This window comes from Hyaena hyaena, unplaced genomic scaffold (assembly GCF_003009895.1).
Source record: "Hyaena hyaena isolate Hyena2069 unplaced genomic scaffold, ASM300989v1 scaffold_209, whole genome shotgun sequence".
Taxonomy (NCBI): domain Eukaryota; kingdom Metazoa; phylum Chordata; class Mammalia; order Carnivora; family Hyaenidae; genus Hyaena; species Hyaena hyaena.
In genome coordinates this window covers 1453127-1470493 of record NW_024080844.1, presented here as the reverse complement: position 1 = coordinate 1470493, position 17367 = coordinate 1453127, and the positions used below count along the sequence as shown (strand labels likewise).

At 37.0% G+C, this 17367-nt stretch overlaps 1 protein-coding gene across 3 annotated transcripts in view; it reads left to right on the top strand.

Moving 5' to 3' along the window:
- The window catches only part of RABGAP1L (RAB GTPase activating protein 1 like), a 746017-nt gene that overhangs the window by 415694 nt on the left and 312956 nt on the right, over positions 1 to 17367 (top strand). The gene's annotated exons all lie outside the window — the stretch shown is intronic.

Genomic DNA, 17367 nt, shown 5'->3' with positions numbered 1-17367 from the left:
TGTGCAGTAAGAGCTCTCTCTATTGTGTTTCACCATACGTGGGGGGGGGAGGAGGGGAAGGGAGGGGAGGGGGTTTGTGAGACTGTGTCCTGCATCTCCTACCCATCTTGATATGATCCTTTTATCATTTGTTGTGGAGATCAGTTCATCTAGTTTCCAGATCCTTTTCAAAGGGAAATGATCCATATGTAGCTATGGATTTGGTGTTTCTGTGGGTGGAGGTGAGTTCAGGATCTTCCTACACCGCCATCTTGGACTTCCTCCTGGTTTTTCTTTTCATAACCAAAAATAGCAATGCAAACTATAGCATCTGTGTTATACACATTAGGATTCAAATTATGTAAATCCCTAATTCCACACACAAAAAGGATTTATATCAGATTCTATTTATAAAGTCAGGAAAATTCCTTTCACCAGAGCCTTAATTCTTGTATTTTTCAAGTGCTTTTAAAAAGAAAGAGCCATTTAAAAAAATGCTTGCAACTTACTGTATGAAGATTTTATATCATCTGGTGAGTCCATTGTACTTTTTCCTATAGTCATTTGAGGGTAGTTGGACTTCACACAACCATATTGATCAAAGTTAGGATCATTATATCCTCATCCCGTATACATATTTTAGAGCCTATCTTTGACAACTCTATCTCACTGTTGCCCTAAAAATCCCTTTCCAAACGAGTCAGATGCTCTCTTCTTTCCTGCTCATCTGCATCTCCTAGGAAGTGAGAAGTTTTAGAGTTCCTTAAAATTCTAGTGTATTCTAATGTAGTAGTGTTCAAACTTTTTTTGACCCTTACCATAGATGCATATATGTTTGTCAGAAGCAATAATTTTCAGAAATGATACAGTGAGATGCACTATAGTATTTACCATTACTTTTTTTCCTTTTAATGCTTATGACCCACCACACTGTGTATTAGATCATAATCATGATTCAGTAATAGAGATTTAAAGTTTCCATGGCTTGTGGAGAAGCCCCAAGGCTCGCCATACATTTGCTATTCCCCAATCTGTTCACCATGACTTTGTCTTAGAAGTGTTACGTGTAATCTGGATGTCTGGTAACATCAGAAGGCTGCATGAGTTGCCCTACTTCTGAGTGCTAGAATTAGTGTCCTCGTTCTGTAGAGAAAACGCAAAACAATACCAGGCTTACTAATATCCACCATGAGTTGAATGCTTACTATGTGTCAGGCACTATGATTGACATACATAAGATCTAATCTTAAAAACTATTTTGAAAATTAGGACTAGTGTTACCATATTGGTGGCAAAGTAGGGAGAATGAGGCACACAAAGCTTAGAGACATTAAGTAACTGGTCCAAGATTGTATAGTTTATAGGTGGCTTTATAGCTCAGATTTTTCTCACTACCATATGTTTTCTGAGAAGCGTGTTCCAACGTGAAGGGTGTTTTTTAATGCTCCTCTTTATGGTGCCTAAGGAGAATTGAGAAACCTGGAAAAAACTAAAGCCCCAAATTGGACTTTGATAATCTAGACTGTAAGCATTCTTGCTGCTTAAATAGAGAACTCAGGCAATGTCAACATAATCAGGTCAGTGCTCTCTTAATACAGGATGAATTAAGATTTCTTCGGTAATTGTGGGCAGTTCCAGGAGCAAAAGTTATGTCTGTGATGTGAAAAGTCTGCTGTGGAGTTCTTTGAAGCCAAAGTTTATAGAAAATGTTTAGGACCATGCCCATTTCTGGTTTTGACTGGTGTTTCTCTATTAGCACTGAGTAGTAACATAAGTTCTTGTTAGTTATACCCCACATGGAAACATGGCTTACAAATGCCATTATTGGTAATGGGCTCAGCCACTTCATAAGGAACCTTGGCATCCTGAGTACTGTTGGGAGAAGCAAAAGCAGCAGTTAATCTCTGTAATGTTTAGGCATAATGACTAGCAACTTACACACTTGCAAGCAGGTCTTGAGAAGTTCATTCCATCCTTCTCCCTTCTCTTTGTTTACTCCCTCACCCAAGGGACATTTTTCCTGTGCCCCTACAGAAGAAAAGTTTGTGACAAAGGGATTGAAAGTGTGGCACTAGGTTTCTGAGTTAGCCTCTGGACTCGCATTGTCCAGTATGGAAGATATTAGCCACATGTACTATCAAGCACTTGAAATGTGGCAAATCAGAATTGAAAAAATTACATATCAGATTTCAAAGACTTAGAGTATGGAATTTTGTTGTTAATTTTTTAATATTGATTACATGTTGAGATAATACTTCAGATTCTTTGGCTTTAATAAAATGTTAAAATTGTTAAAATTAACTTTTTATTTTTTTAAATTTTCTTTTTAAGAGTTCTTTTTTTTATTTTTGAGGGAGAGAGCATGCACATGTGCGTAAGCAGGTGAGGGGCAGAGAGAAAGGAAGAGTGAGAATCCCAACCAGTCCCCACTCAGTGCAGAGCCCTACACAGAGGTTAAACTAATGAACTGTGAGATCATGACCTGATTCGAGATCAAGAGTCAGATGCTTAACTGACTGAGCAATCCAGGTGCCCCCGCCCCCTGCTTTTTTTACTTTCTTAATGTGGCTACATGAAAACTTTAAATTACATATGGGCTTCCATTATATTTCTTTTGGAAGGAGTTGATTCTAGACCAGTGCTTCAGCTACCTTACCCAACCTAGCTTTGAAATATGGCCCGTTAGCTAACTTCAGGACACCCTTCCTCTATTCAAAGAAAGGTAAATTTTTCTGTCTGGTCTTCTGATCCTTTCTCCCTTACACCTGGTTGAAGGAATATTTGGTGATTTACTGGACAGGTGGGGCACATAAAAGAAAATCAAGTTTGTCAATCTGAAGGTGAGGACAGCCCTGTTTGATGGGATGGGAACACCAAGCCCAGAGGCAATGAATTTGCTGTCAATATCCTATGAAGCAAGTTTAGGGAAGTACAGCAAAGTTCAGATTTTCCATTTTGAAAACCTCGGTGATTTTTTTTTTAAGAATTTTTTAAAATGTTTACTTATTTTTCATACACACACACACACACACACACACACACACACTTTCTCTCTCTCTCTCTCTCTCTCTCTCTCTCTATCTGCTAGTTGGGGAGAGGCAGAGAGAGAGACACACACACAGAATCCGAAGCAGGCTCCAGGCTCCAAGCTGTCAGCACAGAGCCTGAGGCAGGACTTGAATTAACAAACTCTGAGATCGTGACCTGAGCTGAAGTCAGACACTTAATCAACTAAGCCACCCAAGTGCCCCTCAGTAATTTTTGTTTTTGTTTGAAATATCAAATTCTTCCAGGATAAGAGCTCCTTGTTTTTATATGCTCCTTTTGCCTAGTCACAGTCTGTTTGGTTTACTCCCCAAGCCACCAAAGCCTTAGTGAGTCCAGCCTTAAGGAGGGAGATGATAGGTTGTCAATCCCTGGTCCTTGGGAGCTAAGGTCCCACTGTGGTTCGTTGGTTGTTTGCAGCCAAAAGGACAAAATTATCTGATGAAAATTGTTTTAAAGGAAGTGAACTACCATGTATGTTTGTATGTGTGTCGTAAAAAAATTTATGTTTTAAAAAAGACTCTATTTTAAAGAAAACATTGTGAGGGATGTCTGGGTGGCTCAGTTGTTTGAGCATCCAACTTTGGCTCAGGTCATGATCTCAGCGTTCATGTGTTCCAACCCCACATTGGGCTCTACGCTGACAGCACAGAGGCTGCTTGGGAATCTGCCTCTTCCTCTTTCTCTGCCCCCCCCCCATAAATAAATAAATAAACTAAAACTTTTTAAAAAATAAAGAATGCAATTTGAGAATAAGAAAAATCACATTTTTCAATTGATTTACAGTGTATTTAAAGGGCGACTACAATTTGTTCAAAAGTGCACCATTATAATCAGATACTATAGCGCCTGCTACTTTATACATTTTCAGTAAAAATTTTAAACCCCTTCAGAAAAATAATTAAGAATATTTAAATGGAGGGTGCCTGGGTGGCTCGGTTAAGCAGCCGATGTCAACTCAGGTTACGATCTCGTGGTTTGTAAGTTCGAGCCCCGCATCGGGCTCTGTGCTGATAGCTCAGAGCCTGGAGCCTGCTTCGGATTCTGTGTCTCCCTCTCTCTTCCCCTCCCCCCTTCATGCTCTGTTTCTCTCTGTCTCTCAAAAATAAATAAACATTAAAAAAAATTTTTTAAGAATATTTAGATGGATGCTAATGTTTATTTACTTAAAATATTAAATGAAAGAGATTTGTTTAAAACATTCAACCCATTAAATCTTTATTATTCCTGAATTTGTGTTACATATAAAGGTTATGTTTATCCCTCCCCACACCAATCAAGTCTTTCACGTTGTGCTCAGATACTGTTTCCTATTAATATTTGCAATGTACATACCAGAGTAATAAATTCTCCTTTGATAAAGCCCACAGCACCAAAATCCTGGGAATAGGTTTATGCCATTATGCTAATTTTGAAGCCACATTTTTCTCTGACCAGAAAAGTCTTTCAAATGTTAATTGATTGATCTTTATTTGGCATTTGAGTAGAGTAGAGTTGTTGACTAAGTAAATATTCTCAGCATCTTTGTCGTCTGTTCACTGGGAAGAAGCTTTATCTTTCCCTTGCCTTCATGTCTTCAGGGATCTCAGGCCAGTCTTCTATATCTTAATTTGATCTTATTTTCCAGGTCATCAATTCAGTTTTACTGAGCCTCACAGGCTTCGTATTCTCACTAATAATGGTGTCTGTCCATTGTTATCTAGATGTCCTCATTTTCCTCTCAGTCTTTTATAGTTTAGAATAGATCTTTCTGAATCTATTCATAGCAGTATCTGTGGCATTTAACACAGATAAAATATTTGCTCATTTTTATTAAGTAGATTTAATACAGATTGCTTGAGAAGTCAGATGTGACTAGTTTATATCAAATATATTATTTTTCAGACCAAGTATTTAAAAGCAACTTAAGTAAGAAAAAAATGATATATAAAGGATACTTAGGAATTGATTTTCCCAGTACTGTGATATTAGTAATCTGAGTAAGGCTACCAGATTTAGCAAATAAAAATATAGGATTCTCACTTAAATGTGAATTTCAGATAAACAAAAATGAATTTTTTAAGTATAGATATGTCCCATGCAATATTAAACCCCATGCAGTTTATGTGGGCATCCTATATTTTGTCTGGGAACCCTAAAACCAGGGCAAATACAGTAGTTTTTAACTCTTGTGAAATTATAAAATTATAAGACAAAGCTTACAGTATAGCTGAGCACATTGAATTGAGTACATTTTCTTTATAGGGCACTGATTCTTGTAGTACTTGCCCTACTTAAATCCTTCAGTAAAATGCAAACAAAAAGCAAAGAAGAATTATTTACTCTTGAAATATTGTTGACCACCACCCTACACCCCCACCCCACCCTGTCCTTCTTCCTCCTCCTCCCCCTCACTTTGCTGACCTTTCCTTGATGGTCCCTAGGGGCAGTGGTACCCTGATGGTGCAGTACCTGCTCTCTCAGTTAAAGCCAGACCACTTAGTCGGCTTCACTTACCCTATCCTGTTTCCATTTCTTCTGAAGAAGAAATATCCTCCTTTCAGGAGTGGCAGATACTCCCTTAGTGGCAAGGGCCGAAGTTGTCCTCTTGACTAATACTCAGGCTTGGAATGCTACATCTTGTTGTTTAAAGAGTCAAAATTAGCCACTAATCCCTTCCTCTCCCTGGCTCTCAGTTTGCTACATTTGTGACAGGTTCTGTGGTTCATGCTGTCCTCAAGTTTCAGGACATTCACCACTGAGATCTTGAACATACCACAATCATAGTCAGCAAGAAATACTAACTTGAAAGAGTGCTGTCTTCAACGGCTACTTAGATCATTGCAGCCCTGCACTTCAGAAAGCATTTTAGCCTTTGCTAAGTTGGAGGTAGATTGCAGCAAACTGCAGCTTCTGTTTATCCTAATACATCTGTGTAAAAGCTTCTTTGATTTTTCTTTCCTATACATCAGGAAGGTAGCATTATGAACTAAAATGTACTGACTTGCTCCAAAGTTACCTTTAAGTATTCCCTGAAAGAGCAGGGTTTTGACCAAAGAGACCATCTGTGTGTGGGGGGGGGGGGGGGGGGGGGGGGGGGGGGGGGGGGTGTTAAAATGTTAACTGTGGCATTGGCTGTGGCAGTAGCCCCGTCAGATAACTTTCTGTCTTACTATGGTTTTTATAAACCCTCTCCCCAAGGAGCCAGCCCAGAGTGCCCAAGAAAGGAAAATTTGCCCCAATCTAGTTTCCATTTGTGGCTCAATATGGTACTTGACCCACCTTCCACTTAAGTAGCAACATAAGCTCGTTTTTTATTCTCTGCCTTTCTACTTGGTTTACTATTTTCTCCTTTCATAAAATCATTTATTCAGTGAGTATCTGTTCAGCCCCTACTATGTATGAGGTACCAGATGTGCTACTGTAGGCAGCATCTCCAGTGGCCAGGAACTGAGGGGAGGTAAAAATATATCTTACCTCCAAGGCAATATATAATAGGTTTTATGTAAGTTTGTACCACTTGGAATTATAAGACTCTAAGAGAAGATAGCATTATTTTTACTTGATATCATTAGGAAAGCACCATAGAAGAAGTCTGATAGAAGCTTTTAAATGGACAGGACTTCAATAGAAGATATTAAAAGTAGGGCCATCCAGGGCAGAGGAACTTGCATAAAAGCATTAAAACTTGGAAGAACCGTGCAATTTTATGGAATGGGATATGATTCAAACGCAATGATACAAGATTTTTTTTCCAGATAGTGGGTGGGACTGTACCGTAGATGGATTTGAATGCTACACAGGAGCAAGGCAGTGCTTTAGGGTGATTGAAGTAGAGAAAAGTTTCTATTTAATTTAGACCCATTGAAATAGTCTAAGCATAAAGTGATAATATCCTGAACTGTGGTGGTGGTACCAGAAAAGGGCACATATCCTAACTGACTAAGCAATGCTTGGTTTGTCTGAAGAATAATATGAATTATTTTCATATTGTGACTGATGGTCGATTATGTCTAATTACCTTCTGCAACATAGGAACCGTTATGTGTATGTAACTTGGTATCAACCACTTACAGCTTTAGAAAAATGAGAGAGCTTTGTAGAATCAGGTCTAAATAAAGAAGCAGTGCCAGACAGGTGCCTGGAAAGGAACCTTTCAGCCCCGTAGCCACTGAATCAAGTGAAAGTACCGTATACAAATGGCAGCTTAATAAATGAGAAGTAAGTGGGGTTACTTTTGCAATTTCTTAATGTTTACCCAGTTACGTTTTTTCTTTTTTTTTTTTTTTTAGAAATTTAGACTTAAAAATTCTCTTCTAGTAATTTAGGTCTATTAGCAATAAAATTGCAGAAAATCTGTGGCCCTTGCAGCATTTAAATCAGAAGTAAACACATGTATTGATTAAAGGGGAGGGGATAGTATTTCAACAGGGAAAGACCACAGCCATAAACTGTTTGTCAATTTTTCTCATGTCAATATTCTAGAACCTGAATAGCTAGCAGTTCAAAAGATAGAAAAAAAAATCCTCATTTCATAAGTATCTTATAATCTTATGAAGTAGAATAGAAGACATTACTCTTTCCTAATTTATAACTTCTAAAAGGCCCTAAAATAAAAGAGGAGGATCTGTATCTTCCTTTGATTTAATATGGTATTAAGAACCTAGTAATGAGCCTATTAAATACCATCGTCCTGAGATGCAGTGAATAGGAAAGAATTTCCTGATTCTTGCCTAACCTTAATCTCAGTCTCCTACTTCAAGCTCTTTTACTGAGAAGGAGTTAACATGTAAACTGTGAAGGACACTTGAGATTTCTAAAACATCGAATTTAATGTACTTTGTTTCTAGTAGGGTTTTGAGCACTTTAATTATATGATTCATCTCTTGTCATTTTTAAAGTAAAACGACTGATTTTAAAATAATGCATCATTTGAATGTATCTTTATCTTTTATTAGTCTTCATAAAAAATGAGATAAAACTCAAAAACCTTTTTGTTATGATGATTTTTGCAGTTTCAGTAGTGGTAGAATTTCTAATTTCGTTTTTAAGATGGAGATCCATTTGTGGCGGGTTTTTTTGTAGTAATATTTGTAACTATTCCCATGTGTCAACTTTGGTAATAATGTCCTTACTCCCAAATGAGTAATTCTGGTATGCATTTTGCCATGAAGAATTTTGGCTTGTAAGCCTGAGTCGTTGTTATCATCTTTGATTTGGGGGCAGATTATTTCTATTTGCTACTGCATTTGACTAAATGAGGTTACAAGAGAATTCAGAACTTAAAACGTTATAAAACTTGGGTCTTTTCATCATAGAGAATATACATTTACCATGCCTGCTTCCCTTGTTCTGATTTATTTAGCACTCATTTACTAAGCACCTACTAAAGTCTCAGGTACCAGGGAAGCAAAGGTAAATAACAACTGATCATGGTCTACCTAGAGGTGTTAATCACATGAGCGTATTCAGACATGGGTACCAGTTAATTAATATAGCTGAATGGAAGAACCAAAGGTTAATTGATTAAGGGAGGAAAAGGAAAAAGACAGCTTTCAGAATACCTTTCTGGATGTCAGTTCAGTCATGGAATTTCACTCTATTGAGCCTGAAAATATAAAAGGACACCTGATTATATGGAAAATTCTGACTAGAGTTTTTGAGTTAAGTTTTAGATGTTAGACCAGTAGTTCCTAAATAACAATTTGTAGACTTTTGCTTGTGGCTGTGTAGGGATTTGTTAAAAATATAGCTCACCTGGAAGTACTATAGAGATTTTGGTAAATCAAATCAAGGTGAGATCTGGGGATATGGGTTCCAAAATAGCTTCTCAGATGATTCTGATAATCAGTAAGGTTTGGCTTCTACTGTAGTAAAAAGCAAGGAGAGAGTAGACAGCTGGTAGTTGAAGTATCAGGAATGGATAGGATTCCCAGGAAGAACATGGAGGGTGAGCAGAGAACAAGGTTAAGGATTATCAGATAAGGGGGACTCAAGCAGAAACTCACCAAAGAGTCTGAAAAGGAATATAGTGTGTTGAGCTGGAATGTATATTTACCTAGATCTCCTAAGTCTAACTATAATGCTCATTTCTGAATCAATATAGAGGGAAAAAAGTATAGAATAAAAATCTCTTAGGTTTCCACCCATGATTTGGCTTTATTCCAGAAGGGATTAATCAAGCTTCAAATGTGCTTTTCTGCAAAAAAATTTTTTTCTACTTCCCGAAGAAATCTGTTGGAGAAACAGAAATTGACTCTCTTGAATGGGAAAAATTGAACAAAGTAGATTATCAGAAAAGAAAGTTATAATATTAATCAGAATGTGTAAAACAAAAAAAAATACCTTATTATACACTTACTAGATGGAATTAGAATATTTAATTTATTGAAATAACCTTTTTAATTGAGAACTAGAACTATCATAAGTCTCTCAGGAACAAATCTTTCTGTACTTAGCCCTTCCTATTTCTTTTGTTAGTCTGTGGTGATCAGTGCATCTTCTGCTCATAGGTGAGTAAAATCTTGTGTTAATGGTAATGTGCTATTATAAAAAGGAACAAAATGGCAGTTATATAACCTGAGTTGATATAAAAATTAATTGCCTTTTTCAAAATCCATATCCCAGCATGAGGAGCATTATTGGTCTTAAATGATTTTTAAAATACACACGTTGGTGGCATTTACTTAGAGATTGGTCACTTACACTCACTCTTCTTTTAAGCTTTAGGTAGGTGACCCTCATGTAAGTGAATTATAGGATCACTTCAGTAATGGTATGTTCTCCTTTTCATTTAGTGGTCTTCACTTCACTAATCACGTAGAGATTTTGGGAAAGCTCAGTAAACAAGTGGTCAAATGGTCGGTAGTGGTTCAATATGTTTAAACTTTAGGGTTCTATATTAAAGGTGATTTTTTAGAAAGTCATCTGAATTAACACAGTATTAGGGGACTGTTTTATTGTGAATAATACTTTGTCATAGAGGAAAAGGTAGGCAATGATAAATATCTTTGAATAAACAAAACTTACTGGTGAGAATACCACAGCGAGAACTTCAAAATTATTGATGGTCAGGGGCGCCTGGGTGGCTTAGTCGGTTAAGCGTCCGACTTTCGCTTAGGTCATGATCTCGCGGTTCGTGGGTTCGAGTCCCGCGTCGGGCTCTGTGCTGACTGCCGGCTCAGAGCCTGAAGCCTGTTTCAGTCTGTGACTCCCTCTCTCTCTGACCCTCCCCTACTCACGCTGTCTCTCTCTCTCTCTCTCTCCTAGAAATAAATAAAAATATTAAAAAAAATTATTGATGGTCAGCTTGTTATAATATAACCAGTTATGAAGGTAAAGAGGAGCATAGGCCACACAATAGTGGCACCACTTCTGACACTACTTGTAAGTTCAGGGTGTTATCAGAATCACCCTTAGGTTCTACAATTCACTAGAAACACTCAAGGAACTCAGTGAAAGCTGTTAAAATCATGGTGCCAGTGTATTCTAGCTAAAGGATACAGATTAAAGCCAGCCAAAGGAAGAAGCACATTGGGCAGAGTCCAGGAGAAATAACAGACATGAAACTTTTTTTGTCTTTTCCTCATGAAGTCATTGACAACATAGCTTTCCTGGCATCAGTGTGGAATGATACACATGGAGTATTGCCAGCTTCATTTAGGGGAGCTCACTTGAGTCTTACTGTGCAGAGTTTTTATAGGAGCTTTTCATATACTGCCCACGTGACTGGCTTTTAGTTTTCAGTCTTGTTGTAGATAGAACTAATACTGCATGGCCCAAACCCCATAATAAGTCACATTGTTAGACTGTTGGGTGGCCAAAACACCTCCTACCAGGCATGATATTCCAAGGGACTAGACATCACCTCCTGGTAACTCCAGCCCTCTTTTTGTATAAGGTTAGTTCTTTACTACACACTAATTCTTTCAGGTAATAAAAGCAGATGAGATCGCACAAGAGGTCACAAAACTGACTCCAAAGGCCATGAAGTGAAATGGCCAGATGAAATGGTTCCTTGTTGTCCCCAGGACTAAGTTAAAACATCTTCATTCAATATGACCTTTCCATATTCTAGATCACACTCAACTTTCCCCTTTATGAATTCCCCTTTGTAGACAATTAGAGTCATATTTCCTACGCATGCCAAGTGCTTTCTTGCTTTGGATCCTCTGCTTACACCACCCTTATTATTATATAGTTGACTCCTGAACAAAATGGCTTTGAGCTGTGTGGGTCCATTTATACACCGATTTTATTTGATAAATGCAGTATGGTATTGTAATTATAATTTTTCCTCCTTATGATTTTCTTAACATTATTTTTCCTCTAGCTTACTTTATTTTTTTAAATGTTTATTTAGTAACTTTGAGAGGGTGGCAGGGAGTGAGCAGGGGTAGGGACAGAGAGAAGGAAGAGAATCCCAAGCAGGCTCTGTGCTGTTAGTGTGGAGCTGGACATGGGGCTCCCACAACTGTGAGATTATGACTTGAACCCAACCTGTCATCTTCTGGGGACGGCCCCTTTCACCACGTGAACCCTTCTGTAGTCACTTTCTTTACTGGCTTATCATAGGTAACTTTGCCCGTATCATTTATTTGACTCTTAGCAATATGTTTCCTTCCATTGATATTCGCACCTGTATTTTATGTTTACAAGATCTTAATCTCTTGCAATTTAGGGGTATTATGGACTATATCCTATTTTTTGTTTTGTTTTGATCCCCTGTCTCCTAGTACAATGTCTTGTACATGGCAGGTGTTAGATGTTTGAATGGTAAATTTCACGTAGACACGTGCAACCAGAACATATTATTCAAGCATATGAATTAAGACATATTGTAAAAATGATCTAAATTATACTTATAAATTTCTGAGGTAGCCATGTTAATCCACAAAAGTATTGGAGCAATTTTTGGCAATTCATTGAAGACATCTGCAAACAAAGGTTAGCAAAACTCTAGAAAATGTCTAGAGAACTGTTGACATTCTGCTCCCACCTCACAACTTTTGCACGTTTTCCCCTTTGCCTGTAACACTCTTTCTGTAAATAGTTGAACCCACACTGAGAAAGGCATCACCATCCTACCTAAAATATCAGGCTTCTCCTCACTATCTGTTTACATTGTTTCATCTTTTAAAATAGTATTTTAACTAACCAGGATGATGTACTTGTTTTTTGTCTATTTTCCCTGCTACTAGAATTTAAGTCCTATAGGGGAAGAACGTTGCTTTGCCAACAGTTGTATCTTCTGCACCTACAGTAATGCTTGATTCTTAGTAGGTAACTCAGAACTAGTATTTGTTGAACACATAAATGAATTTGTACTATGCAACCAAACAAAGCTTACTTTTTTGTACCTTCAATTTTTATGTCATTCAATTTAAGATGTAATTTATCTCAGAGAGTTTCAAAGAGAAGGATTTAAAGCAGTTGACAGAGTAGTAGAATATTTTCTGAAATTATTAAAAATTGTTCAGCCTGTAAAAACAATAACTAGGTATGTACATAGTCAAAATTAATAAAATGATAAAATTTAAATATTAGGTGCAAATAGACATTTTATCAAATGATAGTTACTAGAGGTGTTCTTTAGCTTTGTGGAAAAATTAAAGAATGTTACTTTTATACAATGGGAGTAAATATGAAACTCTTAAAATTTTTATTTTTTATTAAGGGGTTTGGTAAAGATCATAATTTTTAAAAATAATACAAAGTTAGACATGCATCTTACTTTGAAAAATAATACCATGGAGTTCAGTTACTGTACTAAATTCCAGCAGAAGTTGCAGAGTTTACCATTGCTCATTGAATGAGTTTCCAAGACTGTCAGTTGAACCTTTATTTTGGGACAATGAGTGGTTAGCAACCCTGGAATGAGGACATTTCCAAATATGGCCATAGATGCATTTGGTGGGTGTATTTGGAGTCTAAAAGTAACCCCAGGTATTTGTCATAGAGAGTCATCTCTGCTCTGACCTAAATTTCATAAGAACTCTGGGAAATCCAGGTTGTGCCCATAGGCTACAATGCTGCTTAGTCTTCCAGTCCCCCAAAAATGCTTTATGCTATTCAAATATTTCCTACTCCACTCCTGGCACTTCCTTCAGGATCAAGGTATCTGTCATGAATATTGACTGGTCTTAGAGCTACGCACCCTCCTTTCCCCTTTCCTTCCTCTTCCTTTAGTTCTCATTGTTGCTTTTTTCCCTGAAGAGATTTCTTTCTAGTTGAAGTCAGAATGTGGCTTATAGTTTTGACCTTTGTGTCAGGCTTTGACCCTGAGACATTTGGTAGCATGTGTGTTCAGTGCCCAGGAAACAGGTTGCTTACGGTATGATTTAGTTAACATCTCTTTCTTTGCTTCAATAGTATTCCACCTATGCTAAGACTCCCCCTACCTGCATAGTCAAGGACTGAAGCCTGGCAGTGATCCATTCTTTTTGTGTTACTGTTTCTAGCTCACAATTTCAATAGCATGTTTAAAACCAGAATGCACTTTCATATTTTCTCCTTTTATGTCTGCCTCTTTGGATTTTTGGCAAACATCAAGGCAAATAAATCAGACCCACCACTGCAAACCCATCTGCTTTCGGGGACATGTAAGCCGACCAGCTTGTGATGTTTTACCATAGATCTAGCTCCAACATAGAACTGAAGGAGGATCCCTGTGAAGTAAGAATAGAAGGCACGTTCTAAGGTCAAATATTTTTTAAGCTCTGAATCATTTATCTGCCAACTGTGAGTAGGTGCGGTCTACATTGGCATTTTTAGTAACACTAACAAATGGGCATGGTATTTATAAAGATGAAGTGATTTTGTGGTCGATGAGAGGTGAAAATGCAGTTATCCTTTGGATTTGACAATAGGGATTAAAAAGAACAGATGCTCTCTTAGTTGTAAAAATGTAGCAAATTAAGGCACAGTCAAGGTGTTCCTTTATCAGACATTACTTTTATACTTCATCTGGGGCTAAGGTCACATGTGAAAACAATCATCTGCAGTGAAATACCTTTCCAGTTGTTGACATCCCAGAAATTGTTTTATAAAAAAATAATAGTCTATTGGTATCCAAACCTGTCCTCCTAATACTTGTCAGCACTTGAATACTGTATTCATTTTTTTCCCCACAATAAACAAGTTAAGTGATGATTCTTTTGGAATAGGAATTGAAAAGATTGCAGACATGTCAGGGTATATACATAATACTAGAAGAGCAGCTAATATGAAACTCTTGATAGAGACTGTAAATTGAATCCACTTAAAATGGTCAAAAGTTAATTAAGCTACTTATCATATCTCTTAGAATTGATTTTAAATTGATTTTCAACAAACCAAATTATACCCTCTGTTGGACCGTGGATTTTATTTATCACACTAGAGATGAGACCTGTTTTGAAAGTAAAAAGATAATTTAGTCTTCTGACTTAGCAGTTTAGAAATTAAAGAAAATCCTTCAAAGATAAACTAAATAGAAATTTAGTTTCTATGTGTTGGCAGTGTCAGGGCTGTGAGGTGGTGAGGAGGAAGGTAAAACTCAGCTTTTAAGACATTCTTCCAAACCCCTCTCTGTTACTCCCTCTTACTGGTCTGAGTCTGTTTCTGTGTGTGGCCCAATCTGACTGTTGCTTAGACAGGATAGAATCTCAAGGACTTCGCCTACCAGTTACATGCTTGGTGTCGATGGTCCAGAAGGAAGGCATGCAGTGGAAACAGTGGCATTTGTCCTATCCGTAACCATGACGTAAGGCCTTCTCTGATTCTCAGAAGCTAAATTCTGAAGCAGTGATGGAAATGGTAGCTGGCAAATTTAGCTTCTACCACACCCTGTCCTTTCCATCCTCCTTCTGGGTTGTGTACATCTCTATCGCATGGGGATATGCAAAGCTGCAGTCACAATGTTTACCAATTGGTAAAACATTACTTTATGCAAATAATTGTTCACTTTTGCTTTTATTTGTGGATTAACAGAGACAAAGATAATTTAGGACACGTGAGATACATGATAGGAAATTCAGAATGGGGAATGTATATATTAAAATGTCATCGTGCTGAAAACTCTATTCATAATGTCCATGATATCCAAAGAAAAACAGCGGTTTGTTTTATTATTTAAAGTACACACACACAGAAAGATGTCTAAAATGTTATATTCACCAAAACATTTAAAAAGTCAAATGTGATTCTTAAGGAGAAAGAATAATAATTAACAATTACTATTTTGATTTGTTTCTTTAACAGATATTCAGTTTATACCAGTCAGTGTGCTAATAAACACTTTGCATTATTTTATTCTAAATGACATAAATTTGGAATCATTGTCCCATTTTATAGATGAGGAAACTGAAGTTTAGTGAGATTAAATACCTCATTGGGATCCTCTACATATTAAGTGGAGCAGCCAGGAATAGGACCAGTGAGTTTATCTGGTCCAAGCCACTAACCCACCATCCTGGACTGAAGATCAGAACGGGAGATGAATGCCCTGGGAAGTAAATTGTGCATCAAGTTGTGAACCTCTGGGTAGTGGTGAAGTAGCTGCCCATGAGGAAATGACTTCTTCCCTCTTCTCGTTCTGAAGATGACTATCAGCATTTAAGGAGACTCTGCTTATGGGAACCATCCAAGAAGATGACTTCATTATCAGTTTTGGTCGTGCTATAGAATGCTTTTAGCCATATTTTTTTAAAAAAGGTTTTCACATGAAACCTTTTAACTCTAGATATTTCCATGGAAAGATATTTGGCATCTTTTTTGTCCTTATGTTTTCTTATGAAAATTGACAATTATAATTGAAATATATCTAAACAAAATTAACATTGAAGAGAAAAATCATTTATCTTCCTTTTACTGAATGTTAGCTTTGATTCAAGTCTTTGTTGAAGAAGTGAGTGAATTTGGGAAATTAGGTGTGGATTCCGGAAATGTGTGCTGTTTTTAGTCTCAACAGTATGGGTAATTGGGAGGTGGTTAGCTTGAGCTTTGAAAACATGATTATTTTCTCTAGTACATAATTTAATTCATATTAGTCTCTTTATGACTCTAATGTACCTTCTGACCTTCAGTTGTATGAAAGGGATCGGTGAACAGTATAGCAAAATATTTTATTTAGTTTATAAAATGAAGTTCCAGAAATTATTCCCTTAGTCAGCTGAGAACGAGCAATATGTTGGAAGAAAACTCTAGAAATGCACATTTATAGAGAGCATTTTAAAGTAACCCTAGGAAGGGATGGTTCATTAAAGTAAGGAAAAATTGATGATTTCTACTTTCATTTAATTTTTACCCATTTATTTTTAGAAACAAATAAGATTCAAGTATGCATAGAAAGAATTACTCCATATTATGCATAGTTACTTTCTAGAAAATTTTGATCAATTTCTCTTTCTCTGAATCAGACTGTTGGTACCATTTAAACACAGTATGATGCCAAATGAGTAGGCAGTTTCTAGGGAATATAGTCCAATGATTTCTCTCCCTTAACATCTTGAAAAGTGTAAAAAGACTTATCCTGTGAACCACTCAGCACATGTTTGCCCCTGAAATAGGTTAGCAATGGCAGTAGTAACATTTTCACTGGTCATCTTTTCAAATAGTTTATAAGGGGAACTATTACTGGGTGGAAAGAAAACCTTTTTATTAGGGAAAACCTGGGCAGTGAAAACTTTCACCTACCTGGTGCCAGATGCCCTACTTTGGGGATCCTCTACTTAGATTCCATAACCCGCTGTATCTTTTTGTGCATTACCTTTATGTGTGCTCCCACCTCCTCTCAAAATTTTCTTTGTCATTAGAAATTGCATTTATGTTGATAAATATAAACTTTCTATGTATCCTGACACTTAAGGTATGGTAATTTTGTTTGTTTCATTTTTATTCAGCTGTAGCCTTACATTCCAATAAGCCTTCAGAATTTCCTCTGGACTGATTTGCAGTGTCTTCAGTGTTTGCTAGCAAATTTGGAACATTTCAGTTTGTGTCCTTTCTCTACATGGTATGAGATCTAATTACCACTCAGTGTGAAATAGCAGCTGAAATGAAAAAAGGCAGCAAGAGAAGGCACTGGCTTAACTCACAGTTAATCAGCCATTTCCTTCTTACATACTTCTCAGCTACAGAGAGAAAAGGGAGACAGCACTCATTAAAGCAATTCATGTATTAAACATTTTTTCCTTTCTTGATTTTAACTAAAATAGGGGATTTGTTCAAATCTTTATGCAACCAAGACATTAAAGAACACTTTTAATTTGCGCTGGGAGTCATTGGTGCTTCTTAAGTTGTGCAAAATATATTCATCATCAGGGCTGCTGGAAGTAGTTCCCTCCTATTGTCCTGACATTTAAACAGATAAAACAACATTCATAG